Raw genomic sequence first — 13086 nt, 5'->3', positions numbered from 1 at the left:
ACCCATTAATAAAAGTTCAATTACATTTTTTTCCCAAAGTTTATTTTTAATTCTGATTGTTCTCAAAAAGTTGTAGTGTTTGGAAGGTCACCTCTGGAGAACAACGGACTTCTCTGGGATCCGAGTTCTTCTGATATTATCATGCTCATTTTTCCCAGTAAATAATCATTTCTCCACAACGTCTCCCTGAGTTGTTTGAAGTGAGATTTTTTTTTTATGATTTTATTTATTCATGAGAGACACAGAGGCAGAGACACAGGCTGAGGGAGAAGCAGGCTCCCTCCCGGGAGCCTGATGCAGGACTCGATCCCAGGGTCCCAGGATCAGGGCCTGAGCCAAAGGCAGACGCTCAACCACTGATCTACCCAGGCATCCCTGAAGTGAAATATTCTTATGGCTAAACAAACTTATTAGGAGTATAAGCCAAAAAAGAAATTTTGTAGAGGAAGCGGGAACACAGAATTTTAAAAACACATATATGTCCCATAGTTTGACTATGTATGAACCAGAATGTTGAAGGGAGGGTGGTGAGATGAAAAGAAGCTATCCTCGTTTATCATTTCTGTGGACTAGGGTTAGCCCATAAAACGGTCAGTTGCTTCCAGACTCTGCAAGTCCCCTTTTAATGGATGTCTCGGATTTTTAATCTGTCAAATAAAAATAATATTACTTCCATGAGGTCTCACCAAGCTGTTTGGGGTGGATGAGGGATAACAGAGATGAAGAGCCTTTGGAAGTGTACACGTGTCACGCAGGCCTAAGTTTTGTTACAGGCGGTGGGACTCTGATGTGGTGCCTGAGAAAGGGGACAGAGACCCGCCTTCCCAGCCTTTCCTTTTCTACTTCTTGGGCTTTTTTCCTCTTTCCATCCCCTCTCTCACTACTTTTCTATTTTCTTCTTTGTCTTCCCACTGCCTTGCCTTTTCTTCTTTCTCTGTCTTTTCTGAGGCTCGCAGCGTCCCTTGGGTGCCTGCAGGTAATTGCCTGTCAGATCTGGAAACTGAACAGCTTGTGGTCGACATTACATCTTTAATCTCTGTTTACAAGGATTTTACATCATGCCCAGGTCTGGGCTTCGAGAGGGGTTTGGCAGCTGAGTTCACGATTACTAGCCAGCCTGTGGGGAGCTTCATTAGGCAAGCTGGAGTAAGTCCCTGCTGCTTGCCACACCTGAGCAGGGCGCAAAATACTGTCCATGTGACACATCAGTGCCACCAGTTTAAAATGTCTGTCTTTCTACCTTGGTTTTAGGGCTACTATTTAAATCATCTCATATTTTTTCTGCCCATCAGTGTTTATTTGTGAGTTTTTCTTGACTGGCTACTTTTGGCTGCTCTAGAGGAAAGCTGTCCCTTAGGTACCTTCTCCTCACAGTGAATTTCATGTATGCCATGTAGCAGATATATTAAATCAGATTTTTCCAAATAGATGCTCTGTTATGGGTTAAGTTTTACACTTGTCCTGCCAATTCATATACGGAAGCCTAACTCCTAGTGGTCCTGAATGTGACTATTAGATCGGGCCTTTGAAAAGGTGACTTAAATGAAACCTTTAGTGTGGGTCCTAACCCAGTCTGACTGGTTTCGGAAATATGGACACACAAAAAGAAACCAGGGGTACACAGGCATATAGAAGAGACCATGGAGAACACTGGGAAAAGGTGGCCATCTGCCAGCCAAGGAGGGAGGCCTCAGGAGCAACCAAACCTGCTGGCTCCTCCTTGATCTTGGATTTTCCAGCTTCCAGAACTGTGAGAACGTTTCTGTTGTTTAAGCCACCCAGTCAATGGTATTTGCGGCAGCTTTAGTGAACATACCCTCAAATTTTAATGAAAATTTGTAAAGCATGTTAATGTACTGTGGAAGCAGCCAGATAAATACAAACTTAATTTTATAGTATAGCTGTCCAGTGGTAGTGATGGTCTATAGTAGTCAGGACTCTAGAGAACCAGAATGGATAATACCTCTTCCTCTCTCTCTGCCTATCTGGATTCTAAGGTCATTATAGGGCTGGGGAGTCCAAAATCTGCGGGGCACATCAGCAGGCTGGAGATCCAAGGAGGAGTTGATATTACATTTTCAACTCTGATGTTAGAATTCCTTTTCGGGGGAAGGGTATCCCAGTCTTGTCTTTTATGGTCTTCAACTGATTGGATAAGGCCCACCCATATATAGAGAATAATCTGCTTCATTCATAGTCTACTGATTTAAACTTTGATCACATCCAAAAAATACCTTCAACATCTTGAGTGGTGTTTGAACAGATTCCTGCCTAGCTAAGTTGACACATAAAGTTAACCTTTACGTGGCATTAATGCAAATGTGGTAGCCTGGCTTACTTTGTAAGAAAAGTGGGATTTCAGAAGGTGATTTAATAAAAGCTCACTTTCAAATGGTGCTGTTAATAGTGATATGCTTTTGCATGTATAGCCTCACTTGATCTTTTTTCAACCAACCCTTTGTTATAACGTAGGAGTGACCTGACCATACATTCAGCTGTAGTATACTCGTTACGGCTGCATTTCTGTTGATCATGCAAAGCATTAAATGTGGTGTTGTGGACTACGTTTTATTTACACGGTGCTTCAAAATGTCAGCACTTGGCTATGCTTGTTTTATAAGTCACTTGGTCTTGGTATCTTAAGCAGAATATAGAAAACCGATGAAACCTATAGCTTAGTATTTTTTGGAGGGAGGAAGGCCGGATTTTGCATCATCATCCTACTTTGCTATCGTGGGAATTCCTGCTTAAAAATCTAGGCCTGTAATTGAGGTAATGTTTGAATTTTAGTTCTGTTACTTCGACTGTCCATTCGATTGAAGCTTAGAAAAAGTAGCTGTCTATTAAATTGAAGCTGCCTTTCTGAGGCTGCAGGCTCCAGTAGAATGGAAGGGTGGGGTCTCCTAGGGAACCAAACTTGGGCGGCAAGAATGCCCTCCTTAAAAGGGCCCGGGTCTGTTTAAAATGTGTTGGTAACTGTTAAAGAAGAAACCATTAACCCACCCCTCCCCCACCATCTTCATTGTGATTTAAATCAATCCCTACTTTTCATTCTTGCATAAAGCTAATTAACACCCTAATTATTTAGAGTGTGTTAAAACCAGGTTACAGGGCTCCCCTTTCTCAAGAAGGGGTTGACATTTTTCTTTAGGAGCAAGTGAAAATATATTTATGGATAGTTTGCAAAAGGATTCAAATCATTTAGAAATACACCACTTTTCCGAAACCCTTTGTTTTTATCCCAGTGTCTGCGATTTAAGGATCATGGAAGTAAATTCTGGGTTTATAAAAACCAAATAGCTTTCTAAGGATATAAGACTTTGAATGTACTTAACGCAGATTACTTAGAGAAACTAGAAAAAATTGGAATTGAATATGCAACATATCTTTGAAAGAAGGAAGGCATTCTGAGCGCAGAAGCAATAGAAAGAATCACAAAGTATACTTAAATTAGCTTTAATTCTCCTGTTATTAGATGGATGGGAGGGCACACGGCCCCTCCTCACCTCCTATCAGCAGGCAAATTCAGACCCAGAAAATATCAGTCTTTATTATTGTCAACCCATCAACTCAATTCAAAACAAGCAGAGGACACCACAAGACAATTCACAGCCAGTAGCTGACCACATGGAATAGTGTTCTCACTTGCCGATAATCAGACCCTGCAAATTAAAATCAGATGCCAAATATATTTTAATCAGTGGTCAGAGAAACGTGAGAACTGATCAGATATTTGATGTTAAATTATTCTCAAAAGTCTTAGGTGTAGGGGCACCTGGGTGGCTCAGGTGGTTAAGCATCTGCCTTCAGCTCAGGTCATGATCCCAGGGTCTAGATCCCCAGGATCTCCATGTTGGGCTTTCTGTGCATCAGGGAGCCTGCTTCTCTCTCTACCTCACCCCCATCCACCACCCTCCCCTCCTTCTGTGTATGCGCCCCCCTCTCTCTCTCAAATAAATAAAATCTTAAAAAAAAAAAAAGTCTTAGGTGTAATGATGGTATTGCAAAAAAAAAAGAAATCTTTTTTTGTTTAAAGACTTTATTTAAGAGAGAAAGAGAACTTGGTGGGAGGGGGAGGGGCAGAGGGGGAGAGAGTCCTAAGCAGACTCCACGCTGAGCCCACCACAGGGCTTGATCCCAAGACCCTGAGATCACGACCTGAGCCAAAACCAACCTACTGGGCCACCCAGGTGCCCCCAAGAAATTGCCGCCTTTTAGAGATATATGCTGAAACATTGAGAGATGGAATTATACAGTGTCTGGAATTTGCTTCAAAATTGTCTAGGTTGGGAAGGAAGGGAAATGAATACAGGCATGGATAAAATAAAACAAGGGGGAGGGAAGCGAGTTGATATTTGGCTGATGTTTACATGGGGATTCATTACATTCTTTTCTCTTTTTTGGTTTGAATTTTAAAAACATGTTTGTAGTTTTTTATAATAAAAAGTTAAAAATACAACCCCCCCACAAAACCCAAAGACCCCACTAACTTCAAAAAAAGAGGCAACTAGATATTTTGTGCTTTCTGATGGAAGTATACTTCACCTCCCTTGAAGTATTTATTTTTGCCCCAAAATTAAATCTATATGAACTCAGGACATAGAGGAATATTTTAAATATTCTTATGAGATTCAGTCAGCATAACTCTGTAGGCCAGTGACCTTGTTTCTTCAATAAGTAAAGAGAAACAGGTTGGGGGGGGGTACCCAGGGTGGGAAGGGAGGAGAACCTACAGATTAAGAGACTGGAGATACAGAACTGCCATTTACAATGCAAGAAACTTGGTATTCTGATTCCAACAAACCAAAAAAAATTTGAGACAGTAGGGAGGATTTGAACATTGAATAGTTGATATATTTAGGCATTGTTGTAATTTTTTAAGATACGGTATTGTGCATATGTTCTTTTAAAAAAAAAAGTTACTGTGTAGAGACATGCTGAAGTATTTCTTGAAGCCATGCTATGTGGTCTGGGATTTACCACAGATGATCCGGGGGGGGAGTTATTTAAAAAGAGTATAAGTGAAGGGAGACAGCCACCAATTAGTAGTCACTGAAGAGGATGGTAAGTTTCTTTCCTCTTAGATATGTTTAAATGTTAACATAAAAAAAAAAAACCTGGTAGGTTTTGCCCATTGTTCTATCATTGTGAACATTGTCTGCAGTGACCGTATCTAGTGCCCTTGCACTTTTCTAGTGTCCTTTATGGGAAACAGTTTTATCGAAGATATCTTTGAAAACCAGATGCACAGATATGTTTCTGGCTGTGTGCTTTATGTTCCTTTCCTGAAAATATAACCTAAATGCTAGACAACAAAAGAGTGTTAACTTTTTCAAAATATTTACTTATGTAATTTTACATATCCTATAAAATAACAATTTATTGCCCTACAAGTTTGCTTTTTTCATTTTTTAAGCTTTTTTTAAAATTTAAATAATCTCTACCCCCAACATGGGGCTTGAACTCACGACCCTCAGATCAAGAGTCGCATGCTCCTCCAACTGAGCCAGCCCGGTGCCCTGGGTTGCTTTTATTTTTTTTATTTATTTACTTTTTTTTAAAGATAAATTCTTTTTTTTTTTTTTTAATTTTTATTTATTTATGATAGTCACAGAGAGAGAGAGAGAGAGGCAGAGACACAGGCAGAGGGAGAAGCAGGCTCCATGCACCGGGAGCCCGACGTGGGACTCGATCCCGGGTCTCTAGGATCGTGCCCTGGGCCAAAGGCAGGCGCCAAACCGCTGCGCCACCCTGGGTTGCTTTTAATATTGTCAGAGAAAGCAGGACAAAGCCAGTTATGCTAGAAAAGAAATACTTAGGAAAAGACCAAAAGGAAATAAAGCAAAATGTTCAACTTTGTTTTTAGAGAATATCAAATTTTGGAGGTGGATATTCCTCTTGTCTCTCTCTTTGTAGTTGTCTGTTTTGTGGTTATATTTTGTTTTTAAAATCTTAAACAGAAAAATATATAATGTTGCAAATTGAGAAAATACACCCACTACCTTATTTATCTTCACCTAAAACAAAGATACTTTATTTAACAAAGTAATATTTGGGTGGGGGTTATTTTATATTTTTTTATATTTTTGCAATTATTTTTGCAGTTAGATGCTCTAGATGAACTTTTGTATGAGATTTCTTTATTTGCATATTCATACATTTACTTAATTCTTTTGGAATAAGCTAGAGAAAGTAGCCTTGGTGCTTTTGACCTGTGGGAGGTTGTGCATTTTCTGACCTGGCTACATGCAGACCACTGACAGAGTTGTCTTAACATACTGCCTTTCCGTTTTCCACTTTCTTGGCACTGAACTACCTAAGTGCTTCCCTTTTGCAGGACCAAAAAGAAAAAGGAAGAAACTAAAAAAGGAGCAAGCAACATCTTAACAAATAGTTTGGGAAAACAAAGTTAAGGAAGCAACTAGTTAAGTTGCAGATACTCTGGTAACCATTCTCTGTGATCTTTGTCATCTCCTGTGTGGACCGAAGGCAGTGGAAAGCACTGGGATCCCATGGGCTGGGTGAAGTTTGCAGGGATTCAAAGTAGGAAAGTTGAAGATTAACCCAAGTGACAAATGACCTGACCTTCCAGAAGTCCAGACGTGGCCAGGGTGGCATGTTGCTCTAAAGGCCTAAAGGTGGAGGTGGGGATGGGTGAGTAATGAAGCAAGTACCTCACAGTTCCCCATTTCTGTCTCTTAAATTTGTGGCAGGCTGACAATCACTGGCCCCAAAGTGGAGGTGGCTCCTGGGGATGCCTTGGTAAAAAAAAAAAGTGCAGCTCCAGCACTGTGCTTAGGGACCGGCAGCCTTCCAGGGATTGTCCCAGAGGCCTGCGGTCAAGGAAGGTGGCACTTGGGCATGGGGTGGGTCTGCTCTCCGCTCTGCAGTGATGCTAAGCTATAGCCCGTAGACTGGTGTCTTGCTCTCTACAAGTAACCAGAAAAATTTGGCCCATGGATTTGATAATATGCGTAGATATAGCAGTAGTAGGGTGTGTTGAATTACTATCGCTGACTTTACTGAGACAGTTCTTCTGGGTCTCTCTCCCCTTACAAAGTACGAACACCATTAATCTTGCAAAAATATTTGCCCAGTTTGATATTTGAAAGTCACTAATTTAGCCTTTTTTGGTGCTTAGAAGATTTTTCTCCCTCATACCTAAAAACAGTGATAACAAGGCTATACTTGACACCCAGGCCAAGCCACTACTGACTAACACCACAGTCCCTATTTTAGAACCTGGACTGGCTCCTCTGTGTTAGGAAGCTTCCATGTGGTTTGTGCTTGCATTTCTGAAACACAAGCTGTTCATCTCTGTTTAGTTGTCTGAAGTGTATGTTGCTCAAAAAAAAAAAAAAAAAAAAAAGAAAACACAAAACACAACAATAGCACCAACACTGATTGTTCTGTTATACTTAATTTCCAGGCTTCTGGGCAGCCCCAGTGGTTCAGCGGTTTAGCGCCGCCTTCAGCCCAGGGCATGATCCTGGGGACCCTGGGGATCGAGTCCCGCATCGGACTCCCTGCAGGGAGCCCGCTTCTCCCTCTGCCTCTGTCTCTGCCTCTCTCTCTCTCATGAATAAATAAATAAAATCTTAAAAAAAAAAATTTCCAGGCTTCTTAGAAATCAGTTGGTGGAGGGGGTAGGGGGTGGGGAGAGAATATTAGAACAAGATACCATGAGGGATCTGAGGCCTAAGAAGGTGAAGGAAGTTTTCCGGAATCACATAGGTGCCCAGAATTTAACTTTCCAGAGCACAGGGCATTTGTCACTCTCGTTCATAGCTCTGTCCAGGGCACAGAAGGCGCTCAGTAAATACCTACTGAGTGAATGAATGACTGGGCCAAGCCAGATTCTGAGCCCAGGCCCAACTCAGCACCATAATGCTCCTATTGAACCGCATTCAGGATGTAACTGAGCTTTTGAACTATCTCAGGTCCATTGGGTAGAACTGAGGGATTTTTCTTCAGTCTTTCCCCCTTCAACCATGCCAGGCTGAATCTCCCATTCCTGTCCCTTCACAATGTGCAACTTCCATCAACTTTCAGAGATGAATCCAGTTTGAAAAATCAATTTAAAATTGATTTGAATCTTCTCTCTTTTCCCCAGTGCAACCTGAGCCTGACTCACAGCCCTCGAAGTGAAGGGAGAGTTGGGATATCTTGCCCTTTCACTTTTTCTTCCCCTTGCTTATCTGGGGTCTCGTACCCCTTCCCCACGTTGGGGAGACAAAAGAGGCATCAGGGGTAAGGCAGGAAAGGCGAACATCTCTACACTTCGCTGTGTGTAGATGCTGTCCTCTACATGCTGGTTGAAGCTGTGTCTTTGGCTAGCCACTGGCTCAGCACATCCCAGGTCTCTGGTCCCTGACTCAGGCTCTGCCTCTGGCTGGACCTTTCCTAACCCCTCTCTCTCACTCACTAATGGGGACTTCTTACCCCATGGCAGTCATCTTGGTTAGGTATCAGCAAGATACCTCAAGTCAGGCTTCAGAACATGATATTCATTTGAGTTCCAGGAAAGTCACTTGACCTTGTCTCTCTGAACTGGATGTATTGGCTTTTCTGCAGTGTCACCTCCCTCTCCTACCTTCTCTCCTTTCTCTTCAGTTCCTTTCTCTTCTGCTCTGAAGGACACAGGGGAAATCAGGCAATCCATTGCCTTAGTAAATGGCAACCAGTGAAAGAAATGTTGGTTCTTCCAGACACCTCCAGTGTCTCTGTGTGATTCACTTGATACCCCCGCCCATTGGTGGGCAGAGGAGTGAGCTGGAAAAGCTGTGGAGCCTGAAAGAAAAAGCACTTGCCCTCTCCTTAAAGGGACTCTTCCTCTCCCCTCCCCTCTAATTGAGACCAGGAAGGTGATATTAACAGGGCTGGCTTTGTTACCTTGGAGGAGGAAGTATAGGACCCCAATTTTAGTAGAAATTGGGTCACTTAGTGGTTCTGTGTGTCAGCGGTGGGCTTTGGTTTCCAATGCCGAGGCAGTGGGAGAAATTATACTAAGATTTTATCAAAGGCATTTTAGCAGATGGAAAAGTGTATCTGTTGAGTTATAAAGAAGTCTGAAGGGTTAAAAAAAATGTAGTCTTATGAATTGGGGAGATTAACTGTCAGGCTAGGAATATTCCAGCGGTGTTTGTGTATTATCTCATTTATGCTTGAAATCACTACACTATAGGGACATGAATGTCCAAAGATGTTCAAGACAGAGCTGTTTATAACCATGTAAACCTGGTAACAGCCTAGATGCTCATCACTATTTTAGCTGTAAAAACTTTTGATGGAGCTCTTTACTGAAAAGTTCAGCATATATTACCTGATGAGAAAAGTAGTTTATAGAGCACAACATTTGCTCTATGCATAGAAAAAAAAAAAACGGGGGGTGGGGCGGCAAACAAAAAAATTAACAGAAAGCAATTCTATTTAATTTTTTATTTTCTCTGGTTTTTGAACTTTTTAAATAAGGAATCTTTTTAACACATGTAAAAAATATTTTTTTAAAGACTTATTTATTCATTTGAGAGAACGATGGACCTTGAGCCTACCAGGGGCAGGGAGGCAAGGGAGAGGGAGAGGGAAAATCCAAGCAGACTCCATGCTGAGCAAGGAGCCCAACATGGAGCTAAATCCCATGACCTTTAGCTGAAACCAAGAGTTGGACTCAATGGACTGTGCCACCCAGGATCCCCTGTAAAAATATTTTTTAAAGGAATTGTACAATTAATGGAAAGTTAGAATATATACTTGAGTATATAGTGTCAGCTCTTCCATCTTTTAGGTGTCCTACATCCTTAATTACTGATCATTTTTCAACATTTCAGTTTCCAAACATAAAGCTTTGAGTTTTTTTTTTTTTTTTTCCCTTGGCCTGGTAAGTAATACTTCATTCCACAATCTGGCTTATATTTCAACAACTGAATGTCCTAAATATTATTTGGCATTTATAAATGCATGTGGTAATTTGGAAAAATGCCTTTATTACAATATAAATCTTCCAAGTAACTTTAAAAATGCTGTTACAACCTTCAGTTTGAAGACTAGAAAATGTGAATACTCTTAATGTGTAGCAGGAGCCTCCAAATGCTATCTGTCTTATATCCTGACTATTTTGTAATTTAATGGAATCACTAAAGTGTTTCAGGGAAAATATTTCCACAGGGTTGAAGTGCCTACGGCTTCATAAATCAGATTGGAGTTTTAGCAGGCAGAGAAATAGTGGCATCACAGATCTGTATCTCTTGGTCTAGACAGTTGAATATCAACTTAAGAGCTCTGTAGATTAGGAACCTACCTTGGGGTCTAATTTCCTGTGATACCTCCAGGCCTAGTGCAAAACAGGGTGCATGCTACAGGCGATCATGATGGCAGCAAACATTTACTTAGCACTTAATATCTGCAAGGCATATTATATGTGTGTTTCGTGCATTATCTTGTTTACCCACACAATGGCTCTTTGGAATGGGTGGTTTTTAACCTCTCCTGAAGGAACAGGGACAGAGCTGGAATAGGCACAGTAACGGGTGAGAGATTTAAATATTTTTGATGCCAAGCTGGCCTAAAATTCCATAGTTCTGGACTCACCTTGGAAAGCTCTTTGATCAAGTAGGTTGAAATTCAGGTTAGAGTATTTTCGTAAAAGCCTGTGTATAGTGTGGGTTTGAAGAAATTGAGATAGCAGCGATAAGAGGCACAGAAGTTCCTTAGTGAAAAATTTTCAAAGAATTTTTTTTAGTTGGTATGTTAAAAATTTTATATTTTTTTAATTTAAATTTTAGTTAACACATGGTGCAGTATTGGTTTCTGGAGTAGAATTCAGTGATTTATCTCTTATGTATAATACCCAGTGCTCATCACAAGTGCCCTCCTTAGAGCCCCATGTAGCCCATCCCCACCCAGGCCTTCCTTCAACCCTCAGTTTGCTCTCTATAGTTAAGGGTCTCTTATGGCTTATTTCCCTCTCTTTTTTTTCTTTCCCCCTCTCTAAGAATTTTTTTCATGTTTGTCACATTTTACTTTACCGTATAAAATCTATAGAATCTCATATATATTCTAAGTATTGTAATTGATGCAGTCGGGATACAAATAGAACAATTCAGAAGTAGGATAAGCCCGCAAATCATTCCAATATATAGTGCAGGATGTCCTGGGGGTAGATGTAGTGGTATTCCAGCTGCGCTGGAAGGGGTTTTGACAACTTAAGGAAAGTAGTACTAGCCCCAAATTATAGAGGCAAGTCCTGAGAATGGTTTGGCTTTTATAAATACTATGGGGGAAATCATGGGGTTATCTGAATTAATACCTGTCAGTTACTCCAAGAAGATCACCACCTTCCAGCAGAATGCTTTTTATGTAAGGAGAGAGTATTAGAGGAACATCTGGTGGTTTTACATTTTTAAACTTCAGCTCTAAAAGTCTAGTTGGCAATCAAATTTGCATTCTTGCTTTCAAGTTTCGAGTATATTTACATCTTCTTTGATAGCTATATTAACAACCTTTCTCTTTGTTATATGACATTTATCACAACCAAAATTTCTAGAGTTTTGTGTTCTTATTTTGTTCATGTCTTGGTTAATTGGACCATGTCCTAGAAAAGTTTTACAGGAGCATTTAAGTAAGGGTATACTTGGTCTCTGCATGTTTGAGAATGTGTTTCTGTTTTCCACACAGCTGAAGGACTGACGATTAGGCAGGGTTGCTCCATGATACTCGATTCCTCTCAGAGCTCTGGTGGTGGTGGTCCATTGTCTTCTGGTGTTCAGAGTTCTGGAGAAATCTGAGCCAGCCTGATTTGGGGAGACTTTAGAAAACAAGCTGTTTTCTATCTGGTTACCAATAGAGTTTTTTCTCTATCCTCCAAATTTAAAAAATGTCAATAAAATGTGTCTTGAGATCCTGGTCTCTTCCCTTCCACCTTCCCCTCTTACCCTCCCCTCTCAGTAATTCTAGCTACTACTTGGAGACTCATTTAATTTTATAGATAAACTTTTCTCTAGCTCAGGGTAGTATGCTTTTATTCTCTTATTTCTTAACTTTGCTCAGATTTCTGCATTATATTGCCTGGATCCTTTTTTTTTTTTTTTTTTTTTAATTTTTTTTCCTTCAAATTAAGTTTGTCTTTAATTTCAAATTTCCTAGATTCCTCTGTCTTCTCTTCACTGTTTCCAACACATTTTAAATTTGGCATCTCCGTGTAGTGTTTTTTGATTCCAGATTGTTCTATAGGGAAGTTTCTTAGGTCTGTTTTTCTCCAAAATCAAGTTGCTCGCACACATTAGGAAACCTCTCTGGTTTCTTGAAGACTAACTCTGTTACAGGAATAAATGTGCTCTGATTCTCAAAGACATTCTCTTCTCTCTGGGCTGCAGGAGCTTTTCTTAGGGTCTGTGCTGTTTCTCTCAGCTAATATTTATAGAGTGAGGGCTGTGATCATCTGGAACTGAGGGAAGAGATGGGCTCTATCAGATATTTTAAGATTGTTATTCAGATATTTCTGTAAAAAAAAAAAAGAAGAGAAATCTAAAGTTGTCAGTCTACCTTTTGCCATTTCAGAAGTCTGGCAGCCTGAGGAGGGTACGAATCAGGTGATTGCAGCAGGAAGCTGTCTGTGCCAGAGTTTACCAGCAGTGGCAGCAGCTTGGAATTCACCTGGGCAGTGTCTCCTTCTTGGCTAGGTGCCGTTGCCTTCCTTGGGTGCTGGCCGCACATGCTGCACTGCTGGTCTCTTGTGTTTTTTCAGTGTCCTGTGGCATGTGGTACACTCATGGCCACTCACCCTCACCCTTGATCCCTCCGAGTTAGGCACCATGAATAGAGTTTTTCTGGAATGTGTTCTGGGCATTTTCCTGGAGGGCAAGTGGGCAGTTCATCATTGTCATTGGTCCAGACTTGTCTTGTTTGCCTAAAACTAATTCCCTGAAGTTTCTGGCTTGTGGATGTCATCTTTCCATGGTTTCCTGTGCAGAAATACAAGCTTTCCTTTAATTTTATAGGCTGCAGTTCATTTTAATGGGACACTAAATCGTTCAAGATACTTGAGGCATTGATGAATTTTCTCAGCGTCCAGACCACTTTAGAAGCTTG

General features: G+C 40.8%; 1 protein-coding gene across 17 annotated transcripts in view; it reads left to right on the top strand.

Annotated features, from left to right (window-relative positions):
• Positions 1 to 13086, top strand: part of RAI14 (retinoic acid induced 14) — a 138391-nt gene that overhangs the window by 52746 nt on the left and 72559 nt on the right. The gene's annotated exons all lie outside the window — the stretch shown is intronic.

The sequence above is a fragment of the Canis lupus genome, chromosome 4 (genome assembly GCF_048164855.1).
Source record: "Canis lupus baileyi chromosome 4, mCanLup2.hap1, whole genome shotgun sequence".
NCBI lineage: Eukaryota > Metazoa > Chordata > Mammalia > Carnivora > Canidae > Canis > Canis lupus.
The sequence above is the reverse complement of the archived record's forward strand: the minus strand, read 5'-3'. Positions and strand labels throughout refer to the sequence as shown.